Below are 12,229 nucleotides of genomic sequence, written 5' to 3'. Positions count from 1 at the left end.
GTGGCTTGACGAACCAACCGACTGAGCTACCTTTCCGGGCAACATTGAAGGGTCACGAGTTCAAATCACATGTTATGTTCCTTTTTTCCCCCTTTTTTTCTTTTTTTCTTTCTTTTTAATGTATTTTCCTTCATTTTATCACTGTACGGAAACCCTCCTAAAAAAATTATATATCCTCAATTATGTGTGGCCACACATGTGCAGGTCATAAATACCAGGTTCTCTAGCCGAGTGCCATCAATGCGGTATAACCGAGCTCAGATTGGTCCACCTTGACTGATCAAATAGGGCACCACTGTAGGTTAAATGAGGCGTACAACTCCTGCGGGACCCGTCGTGGTTGCTCAGTGGTTATAGTGTTAGACTGCTGAGCACGAGGTCGCGGGATCGGACCCCGGCCACGGCGGCCGCATTTCGATGGGGGCGAAATGCGAAAACACCCGTGTACTTAGAATTAGGGGCACGTTAAAAAACCCCAGGTGGTCGAAATTTTCGGAGTCCTCCACTACGGCGTGCACAATCAGAAAGTGGTTTTGTCACGTGAAACCCCATAATTTAATTTTTAATTTAACTCCTGCGGGGACGGTAGCGTATCCGTCTCCAGTGCAAGAGGACCGTGATTCAAATCCCGGTGCCGCGCAATTCTCCACCGGAAAATACAAAAAAAACCCTGTGTTGAGAAAATTGCACAAAAAGGCCTGGAGTGCGGCCTGATCCCGGTGACCAGAACCGGTAACGCACTCTCACCAGAGCAGGATTGGCCACCCTGGTGCAGTACTTGGCCACAACCTCCTATATGAATACAACAATCAAACGCCGGCCCTCAGTCCCCAGCAGCCGCGAAGCAACTGACCACGGCGGCGGTCAGATCTGTGACGCTGCAGAGGGTGCTAAGAATACCTGGCTCCGGACAGGCCGCTATTGGAATCTGAACCTGGCAACGTTTAACGTTAGAACGCTATCTAGTGAGGCGAGTCTAGCAGTGTTATTGGAGAAATTAGAGGGTAGTAAATGGGATATAATAGAGCTCAGTGAGGTTAGGAGGACAAAAGAAGCATATACAGTGCTAAAGAGCGGGCATGTACTGTGTTACCGGGGCTTAGCGGAGAGACGAGAACTAGGAGTCGGATTCCTGATTAATAAGGAAATAGCAGGTAACATACAGGAATTCTATAGCATTAACGAGAGGGTGGCAGGTCTTGTTGTGAAACTTAATAAGAGGTACAAATTGAAGGTGGTACAAGTCTATGCCCCTACATGCAGCCATGATGACCAGGAAGTCGAAAGCTTTTATGAAGACGTAGAATCGGCGATAAGTAAAGTCAAAACAAAATACACTATACTGATGCGCGACTTCAATGCCAGGGTAGGCAAGAAGCAGGATGGAGACAAATCAGTGGGGGAATATGGCATAGGCTCTAGGAATAGCAAAGGAGAATTATTAGTAGACTTTGCAGAACAAAATAATATTCGTATAATGAATACCTTTTTGCGCAAGCAGGTTAGTCGAAAGTGGACGTGGAGGAGCCCGAATGGTGAGACTAGAAATGAAATCGACTTCATACTCTGCGCGAACCCTGGCATCATACAAGATGTAGACGTGCTCGGCAAGGTATGCTGCAGTGACCATAGGATGGTAAGAACTCGAATTAGCCTAGACTTGAGGAGGGAATGGAAGAAACTGGTACACAAGAAGCCAATCAATGAGTTAGCGGTAAGAGGGAAACTAGAGGAATTCCGGATCAAGCTACAGAACAGGTATTCGGCTTTAACTCAGGAAGAGGACCTTAGTGTTGAAGCAATGAACGACAGTCTTGTGGGCATCATTAGGAATGTGCAATGAAAGTCGGTGGTAACGCCGTTAGACAGGAAACCAGTAAGCTATCGCAGGAGACGAAAGATCTGATCAAGAAACGCCAATGTATGAAAGCCTCTAACCCTACAGCCAGAATAGAACTGGCAGAACTTCCTAAGTTCATCAACAAGCGTAAGACAGCGGACATCAGGAACTATAATATGGATAGAATTGAACAGGCTCTCAGGAACGGTGGAAGCCTAAAAACAGTGAAGAAGAAACTAGGAATAGGCAAGAATCAGATGTGTGCGTTAAGAGACAAAGCCGGCAATATCGTTACTAATATGGATGAGATAGTTCAAGTGGCTGAGGAGTTCTATAGAGATTTATACAGTACCAGTGGCACCCACGACGATAGTGGAAGAGAGAATAGCCTAGAAGAATTCGAAATCCCACAGGTAACGCCAGAAGAAGTAAAGAAAGCCTTAGGAGCTATGCAAAGGGGGAAGGCAGCTGGGGAGGATCAGGTAACAGCAGATTTGTTGAAGGATGGTGGGCAGATTGTTCTAGAGAAACTGGCCGCCCTGTATACGCAATGCCTCATAACCTCGAGCGTACCGGAATCTTGGAAGAACGCTAACATAATCCTAATCCATAAGAAAGGGGACGCCAAAGACTTGAAAAATTATAGACCGATCAGCTTACTGTCCGTTGCCTACAAAGTATTTACTAAGGTAATCGCAAATGGAATCAGGAACACCTTAGACTTCTGTCAACCAAAGGACCAGGCAGGATTCCGTAAAGGCTACTCAGCAATAGACCATATTCACACTATCAATCAAGTGATAGAAAAATGTGCAGAATATAACCAACCCTTATATATAGCTTTCATTGATTACGAGAAAGCGTTTGATTCAATCGAAAGCTCAGCAATCATGGAGGCATTACGGAATCAGGGTGTAGATGAGCCATATGTAAAAATACTGGAAGATATCTATAGTGGCTCCACAGCCACCGTAGTCCTCCACAAAGAAAGCAACAAAATCCCTATAAAGGAAGGCGTCAGACTGGGAGATACGATATCTCCAATGCTATTCACAGCATGTTTACAAGAGGTATTCAGAGGCCTGGAGTGGGAAGAATTGGGGATAAAAGTTGATGGCGAATACCTTAGCAACTTGCGATTCGCTGATGATATTGCCTTGCTTAGTAACTCAGGACACCAATTGCAATGCATGCTCACTAACCTGGAGAGGCAAAGCAGAAGAGTGGGTCTGAAAATTAATCTGCAGAAAACTAAAGTATTGTTTAACAGTCTCGGAAGAGAACAGCACTTTACGATAGGTAGCGAAGCACTGGAAGTGGTAAGGGAATACATCTACTTAGGGCAGGTAGTGACCAGGGATCCGGATCATGAGACTGAAATAACCATAAGAATAAGAATGGGCTGGGGTGCATTTGGCAGGCATTCTCTGATCATGAACAGCAGGTTGCCCTTATCCCTCAAAAGAAAAGTGTATAACAGCTGTGTCCTACCAGTACTCAGGCATGGGGTAGACACCTGGAGGCTTACGAAAAGGGTTCTGCTTAAATTGAGGATGACGCAACGTGCTATGGAAACAAGAATGATGGGTGTAACGTTAGGGGATAAGAAAAGAGCAGATTGGGTGAGGCAACAAACGCGGGTAAACGACATCTTAGTTGCAATCAAGAAAAAGAAATGGGCATGGGCCGGACATGTAATGAGGAGGGAAGATAACCGATGGTCACTAAGGGTTACGGACTGGATTCCAAGGGAAGGGAAGCGTAGCAGGGGGCGGCAGAAAGTTAGATGGGCGGATGACATTAAGACGTTTGCAGGGACAACATGGCCACAATTAGTACATGACCGGGGTAGTTGGAGAAGTATGGTAGAGGCCTTTGCCCTGCAGTGGGCGTAACTAGGCTGATGATGATGATGATTGATCCACAAAAGACAAAATGAAGCATTCCATACTTTAAGCAGCTCTTCACATTTATTGACACTTTTTGCACATTTATATACCTTGAGTCTGGTAACTTGTGTCTGTTTTCGTTATCTGCTATGTGCAGATGGTAAACTACAGTTTTGCCCTATGGAGCAGAATATTTTGGTGCTTATAGATATGGATCTGTGTTTTTCAGGTTGCCTCGAAATTTTACCCAAGCCATGCAACACACTCAGGCCAGGCCTCTTGCGAACGACGTATAACAGGGCTCAACGCATCAGTGTCGAGTAAGTCCCGAGATCAAGCAACCTGCTGCGCAACCAGCGCGCAACCTTTGGTGACCCCTCTACATGTTCCATCTATTTTACAGCTGTACCTTAGATACCATCTATCCAAACAGCATCACCAGATAGGGTCACTTATCGAACCATGGATGAATGTTGCGGTGGAGTGATTTGAACAGAGATTCTATTTGTCTCTTCAATTTTTTTGCAAATACGTCTGTTATTATAATTCATATGTGTCTTTAGTACCTAGTTTTTATTAGTTCTTTTCTCTTAGAATTTTCACCATCAACTCCTGCTATTACGTGACTATAATGTATTGTCTAATGTATAATGTACCTGTCTTTATGCCCCGTTTCTCGCAGTTCTTTTGTACTTGTGGATGTAATTGATATGTTCTTAATTCTTGTTTTACAGAGGGTTAAAATGCAAACTTACGGAATTTTTTCTTCCTTTGATAATCTACAGCACTGCAATGTGTTCAAGAAATGTAACACAACACGGGCTCTGGTGCAGGATAAACTTAAGCGCAATATAGAGTACTTATTTCAAGCACCCATTATTTTTGAAAAAGTCAAGAATACAGAAGCACAAGAAATAAATATTAACCTAGAGAAACGGGTTCCCCTCATAGGTCTGGTAATAATGTGACTTCTTTTCACTGGAAAGATAACAGTGGTACCCGCATACAAGGTTTGAGACATGAAAGCTATGATGCCCTTGGCATTTCTCAGTGCTTATTTGCCACATTGACGAATGTCAAAGGAATCGTAGGTTTCATGCACACATTGGTTACGTTACACTATTTGAGTATTGCATTTCTCAAACACAAAGATTTACATCATCATCATCCTCATCCTCAGCCTTGATACGCCCATGGCAGGGCACAGGCCTCTCCCATACTTCTCCAATTACCCCGGCCATGTACTATTGTGACCATGTTGTCCCTGCAAACTTCTTAATCTCATCCGCCCACCTAACTTTCTGCCGCCTGCAGTTTGTAACCCTTAATGACCATCGGTTGTCTCCCCTCCTCATTACATGTCCTGCCCTTGACCATTTCTTTTTCTTGATTTCAACTAAGCTGTAATTAACTCGCATTTGTTCCCTCACCCAATCTGCTCTTTTGTTATCCCTTAACGTTACACCTATCTTTCTTCTTTCCATAGCTCGTTGCGTCGTCCTGAATTTAAGTAGAACCCTTTTCGTAAGCCTCCAAGTTTCTGCCCTGTACGTGAGCACTGGTAAGACACAGCTGTCATACACTTTTCTCTTGAGGGATAATGGCAACCTGCTGTTCATGATCTGAGAATGCCTGCCAAACGCACCCCAGCCCATTCTTATTTTTCTGATTATTTCAGTCTCATGATCCGGATCTGCGGTTATTACTTGTCCTTAGTAGATATATTCCCTTACCACTTCCAGTGCGTCGCTACCTATCGTAAACTGCTGTTCTTTTCCAAGACTGCTGAACATTCATTTAGTTTTCTGCAGAATAATTTTTAGACCTATCCTTCTGCTTTGCCTCTCCAGGTCAGTGAGCATCCATTGCAATTGGTCCCCTGAGTTACTAAGCAACGCACTATCATTAGCGAATCGCAAGTTACTAAGGTATTGTCCATTAACTTTTATTCCCCATTATTCCCAATTCAGGTCTCTGAATACCTCTTGTAAACACGTTATGAATAGCATTGGAGAGATCATATCACCCTGCCTGACGCCTTTCTTTATTGGGATTTTGTTGCTTTCTTTATGGAGGACTACGGTGGCTTTGGAACCGCTACAGATATATTTTAGTATATCTACATATGGCTCGTCTACACCCCGGTTCCATAATGGTTCCATGACTGCCGAGTTTTCGACTGAATCAAATGCTTTCTCGTAATCAATAAAGCTATATATATAAGGGTTGGCTATATTCCGCACATTTCTCTATCACCTGATTGATAGTGTGAATATGGTCTATTCTTGAGTATCGTTTACGGAATATTGCCTGGTTCTTTGGTTGATGGAAGTCTAAGGTGTTCCTGATTTTGTTTGCGATTACCTTACTAAATACTTTGTAGGCAACGGACAGTAAGCTGATCGGTCTATAGTTTTTTCAAATCTTTGGCGTCCTCTTTCTTAGGGATTATGATATGTTAGCGTTCTTCCAAGATTCCAGTACGCTCCAAGTCATGAGGCATTGCGTATAGAGGGTGCCCAGTTTTTCCAGAACAATCTGCCCACCATCCTCTAACAAATCTGCTGTTAGCTGATCCTCCCCAGCTGCCTTCCCCCTTTGCATAACTCCCAAGGCTTTCTTTACTTCTTCCGGCATTACTTGTGGGATTTCGAATTCCTCTAGTCTATACTCTCTTCTATTGTCGTCGTGGGCGCCACTGGTACTGTACAAATCTCTATAGAACTCCTCAGTCACTTGAACTATCCCATCCATATTAGTAATGATATTGCCGGCTTTGTCTCTCAACGCATACATCTGATTCTTGCCTATTCCTTGTTTCTTCTTCACTGCTTTTAGGCTTCCTCCGTTCTTGAGAGCATGTTCAATTCGATCCATATTATACTTCCTTATGTCAGCTGTCTTACGCTTGTTGATTAAATTCAAAAGTTGTGCCAGTTTTATTATAGCTGTGCGGTTAGAGGCTTTCATACATTAACGTTTCTTGATCAGATCTTCCATCTCCTGTGATATTTACTGGTATGCTGTTTAATGGAGTTACCACCTACCTCTATTGCACACTTCTTAATGATGCCCATAAGATTTTCGTTCATTACTTTAACACTAGGGTCCTCTTCCTGAGTTAAAACCGACTACCTGTTCTGTAGCTTCATCTGGAATTCCTCTATTTTCCCTCTTACCGCTAACTCATTGATCGGCTTCTTATGTACCAATTTATTCCGTTTCCCCATCAGGTCTAGGCTAATCCGAGTTCTTACTATCCTATGGTCACGGCAGCGTACTTTGCCGAGCACGTCCACATCTTGTATGATGTCAGGGTTAACGCAGAGTATAAAGTCTCTTTCATTTCTAGTCTCGCCGTTCCGGCTCCTCCACGTCCACTTTCGGCTATCCCGCTTGCGAAGGAAGGTATACATTATCAGCATATTATTCTGTTCTGCAAAGTCTACTAATGGCTTTTCCCTGCTATTCGTAGTGCCTATGCCATATTCCCCCACTTACTTGTCTCCAGTCTGCTTCTTGCCTACGTTGGCATTGAAGTCGCCCATCAGTATAGTGCATTTTGTTTTGACTTCACCCATCGCTGATTCCACGTCTTAATAGAAGCTTTCGACTTCCTGGTCATCATCACTGGATGTATGGGCGTAGAAGTGTACGACCATCAATTTGTACATTCCTGTGTGTTACCCGCTATTACCCCCTAGTTCTCGTCTCTCCGCTGAGCCCCGGTACCACAGGACGTGCCCGCTGTTTAGCACTGTATATGCTTCTTTTGTCCTCCTAACTTCACTGACCCCTGTTATATCCCATTTACGGCCCTCTAATTCCTCCAATAGCACTGCTAGACTCGCCTCACTAGATAACGTTCTCGCGTTAAACGTTGCCAGGTTCAGATTGCAATGACCGCCTGTCTGGTTTACAGCAGTGCTTTAAATGGCAAATGTATTTCCTAATTTTCAGAATTCTTTAGTGCAAGAATAATGGTACAGATCATGTATAAATAATTTTAGACTATATGTCCATGGATGCACGCTTCTTCTGATGACATAGCAGTGCCATATGGTCGGGGGATGAATGCCTTAATTTGAGATTTAAATATTAGCTGCCAGGTCTGGGTTAGTCTCCTACATGGTTTTCTAGGTCAGCTCCCATATACTTGATGAAAGTGAATTAAACTAGGAATTATAAACATCAATATATCTTGTTCGGGACACTACTGTACAAATCAGCAAGGTTCTTTGTGCATTCATTTCAAAACTCGTAAGGATATATTTTGACTGGTTTCATTAACACGAGAACAAATATTTGTTTATTCTCACACTAGAGTTGGCTGTCCCCATTGGCATACAACCTCTTTACAAACTAAAAATTCACTGTAATAGGCAGTTTTTGCTTTCGCGCACTCAGTGCTAAGAGATGCAAGCGATGACATACAACAGAAAGCAAAAAATGACTTAAAATGCAAGCAGGGCGTGTGGCTTTTTAGGCAGATGAGTGCATGTGCTACTTATAAAACTTCCTATGGTATGCTTGAAGGCATTTTCTAACCCTTTGGTAGAATACACTGACACCCACTTATTAAAGGGAAATGCGCCTCGAAACAACTTTTTTTATTATTTGTTCCAGAGATTTGAATATACTGCCATTCATAGGGAGCTTTATGTAGATTTGAATTGTAATTGATTCTTGTGTAGGTAGTGTTTTTTAGTGATGTCCTACACAGTGGCAAAATATTTTTGTGGGCACTTTCCTGCGTATAAAATGTCCACAAATAGTTTCATGCTGTATCTTATTTAGCTAGTTGTGTACCGCGAAGTGGCGATACCTATCCAAAAAAGCTTGTACAATTAATGGAACTATGCAAAAAAATATTAGGCCTCTTTTACCAGTTTTTGCAGATTGCAGTTTCAATTATATAATACTATTCTGCAGATCTTGAAGAGCATGAATGCCGAATTTCATTTGTTTGAGACCATTATAAGTGCACAAAGTTATTCTCATGCTATTGTGAGAGAAAATTATTGAAGTATTCTCAATAATGTTTTTTCACAATAGCATGAGAAGTATGCAAGATTAGTAGGCAGGCCTGTCTGCCTGCCTACTAATCTTGCATATTTCTAGTAACTTTACACGCTGTTTGAATAGATATGGGCACTTTGCAGTCTACAAACAGCTGAGTTAGCTACAGCCCACTGCTTTTTGTCAACGTTTAATACACAAGAAAGTGCTTGCAAATATCACTATGTATTTTGCGGTTGTGTAGGACATACCTCAAGAAGCAGCTAAACAGAAACTAATGGCATATATGAAATCTGCACGAAGAACACTACACTTGACTCTCTTTTCAAACCTCTAGTAACAATAATAAAAATATTTCGAGTAATATTCAATCAGCAAAACGTACCCCTTGTTATAGGGGCCTGCAACATAACGACGCAAAGGTTAAGGCAAGTCCTCTTGTTGAAACGACTCTGGGCTGTCTTCCCAGGGGCTTCTATTAAACACTGAACAAACCAGGAACAAACCAATGTCCTCTCCAAGCTTAAACGGCCGTATCAGTTCAGTCATTTTGAACGATACTCGTTCTCCTTGCACCGTGTGCCGGACTTCCATTACGAGCGCGTTCCATCTCTACCTCGAGACGCTTCATTTCCAAAGCGTGCTGACGGTCGCGCTCTTCTTTATCTTTTTGTTCTTTACGTTCGCGCTCTTGTCTTTTTGCCGTCTCCCTCTCCTCAATGGTCTCAAGGCATTCCGACAGCCCGTCATCCTCAGCTTCTAACTCAAGAATAGCCCTTAGCAGTTCTGGTTTTCTGAGTTTGTCTGAGACATCCAGACCCAACTCTCTTGCAAGCCCCAGCAATTTCGGTTTGCGCAATGACTTCCAATCCATGGCTGCTCTGAATGCTGCTTTCTGTACTGCCTACTATTGTCTTGCCGCAAACTAACCCGCCAGCAACGACAACCACATTTACCAGCTCTGTTTCTGACACTAACAAAAGCCTGGCAAAACTCAGAAGAAGAAAGTCCCGCACTCACCAAACCTCGCAGCCAAGTATTCAGCGCAGTCCTTCCGCTGCAGGCAAGCAGTCATCACACAGGGCTCGTTGCACTGCTCCCGGATGGTCGTTGTGCTGCTCAGCATACAGTCGACCGCACATCTTCGCTGCTGGCCTCCGTTGTCGCGATCTCACCGCTGGCAGCCAGTTGTTGCAACTGGGTCGCAAGCCGTAAGGGTAGCGTTAGCCTAGCGGCCTTAGGCACAGCTGGAAGCATCCGACGGTCCTGGCAAAGGATGAGTCGACTGCTAACAGAACAACTTGTTTATTCTAGCATCGCAAAAGAGCGGCCGGTCAGGTCGACCGAAGTGGAGAGACGGGAGAGCACGTTACTCGACGGAAGAATTCGGAGCCTCTCTCGGCGTCCGGGGGCAGCTGCTTTTATACTCTCGGAATCGAGGGCAAGAAGGAACGGCTCGGGATGAGGCGCATGTGACGGCGGTGCACGGACACGTTCAGACGAGAAGTGACGCATCCGCCGGGCCGGCGCCGGTCAGACCTCCTCGCTTCTCAGTTGGGGAGCTCCTCTCCCCGGCTGCCGCGCTTTGACAAGCGTGGGCACCAACATGCACACACACACACACGAAGACACGTGGCGTTGAAACATGCCTGGACGCGCATGGCAGGAGGCGTTGCGGCAGTGCTGAACGGGCCAAAATTTCCGCCGCTTTGAACGAAGCCCCGGCATCCGTTGCATCCGCGCCAGCTATACCGTGCGTCGTAGGCGAAACGTAACAGGGCATTTCGAAGGGTGTAACTTTGCCTAAGAGTGCAGGTGGTGACTCAGATTCTTCAAAGGTGTTTCATTGTATGGGATGGCACATCGCGCTTCACTTATTTGCAGAATATTGGATTCCAATTCTGTCATATGAGATAAATCCATTAGAGAGCTTTAAGTTGCCCTAAATTTATTACAACTGTGTACTGGTAAACTGGCAGAAGCTTCCAGTGCTTGTGGAAAAACAATTGTAACTGCCATATTATATGTAACTGCTAGTGCACAGGCATCGGCAGCAGCAATGGTTAGGGTACGCTTGTTTCTTCTATGCTGGGGTATGCATCCTCCACAGAAAATAGTTTTTTTCGTCTTCCTCTTCTACCAAATTGGAATGGGAAATGGGGTGTAATTTGTAGGGAATACTCTTGCATAAACTTCATGAGCATTTCTTCTTGTCTGTGCCACAGATCATTGTTGCTACGGCTGTAAAAGCAGGGTGCCTGTTTACAGCACCCGTAGGGAACAATCTGTGAATCTTTAACGAACAGTAAGTATAATGAGTAGTCGAATAATTTTTAGTAATCTTCAACAAATTTAGCACTCTGCTTTCCACTGTGGTGTTTTTCAAACTCTAATGTTTGCACAAGGTTTGACTGCAGGATGTCATTTTGTGTGAAAGAGTGCACTTGTGCGCATAACACCTCATCGGCAACATTCTGCTGCGCAGAATGTCATTAGCTTTCGTATGCATTGGTCACTATCTCACAAACCAGCTGCTCCTATGTTAGTTGGAATGTAGCATTAATGTAAAGCACATTTGATGTCATAACAAAAAGAATTCTGCCCTCTTATCCCCTAATTCTCCTCACCTGATGCCTTGCGTTATAATAGCATGGTTGACACCATGACAGTCAGTGTGGTGTATAATTATCTCTATGGTGGGTTGGGGGGTGTACAATAACTTAAGCAACTTTTCCACATGACTTGAATCAGTATTGTGGAACGCTGTTTTTTTTTTCGCTCACTGTTGCCAACTTTCACCTTGGTTGTGGCAACAAGTATAATGGAGATCGCTAGCGCTCCTGCCAACACACATAATGTGCAGGCATCTGTGTTGAAAAAAAGACCAGCTAATGGTTTGCCAGGAGCTAAGGTCCATTTAGATCATTAAATTTTGAGCTTACACCAGTCGAAATAACTGGTGATGAAAGCACACCCAGGAAAACTGCCCATATTTTCTTTCATTGTAGTAATGCTGAAGCTTTCAACCGCATTTGAACTGACTTGTTTAAAAAATGACCCATTTCCTTGTTCAAGTAAGACAGAGGTTCCGCAGGGAGACAGAAACTTGAAGCCGTCAACAGCAGCATGAATATAAACAGCGCTCGGCATTTTGCAATCTTGCACCTGGTTATCATATTGTCCATCCCATTTTTTTTCTGCAGGCTGTTCTTTACTGTTTTATGGTCATGCCCAGTTTAATTTTAATGCTCCTATTTTTAATTATTTTGTTAATATATCTTTCCTTCATTGGCTTTCAACGAAATATATATTCATAATATGCCTTCATTTACCATTTACAGTGATCTTAACCAGATTCATCTTGATACAAAATTTATTTTCCTTAATTCTTCGTTTCCCTTTTCCAAAAGTGCAAGCTGTTTATCTTGATACCTATTTTCTCTTCAGGGAAGATTAGGTCTACTGGATTAATGACTGCTTA

The 12,229-nt window shown here is 43.6% G+C and overlaps 1 protein-coding gene across 1 annotated transcript in view; it reads right to left on the bottom strand.

Moving 5' to 3' along the window:
- The window catches only part of LOC139051989 (uncharacterized), a 35,399-nt gene extending 25,610 nt beyond the window's left edge, over positions 1–9,789 (bottom strand). Inside the window, exon 1 of the mRNA XM_070529057.1 lies at positions 9,769–9,789. The gene's annotated coding sequence lies outside the window, so the exon portion shown is untranslated. The remainder of the gene's footprint in view (positions 1–9,768) is intronic.
- Positions 9,790–12,229: the final 2,440 nt, after the last annotated feature.

The sequence above is a fragment of the Dermacentor albipictus genome, unplaced genomic scaffold (assembly GCF_038994185.2).
Source record: "Dermacentor albipictus isolate Rhodes 1998 colony unplaced genomic scaffold, USDA_Dalb.pri_finalv2 scaffold_17, whole genome shotgun sequence".
Taxonomy (NCBI): Eukaryota; Metazoa; Arthropoda; class Arachnida; order Ixodida; family Ixodidae; genus Dermacentor; species Dermacentor albipictus.
This window is presented reverse-complemented; position numbering and strand designations above follow the sequence as displayed.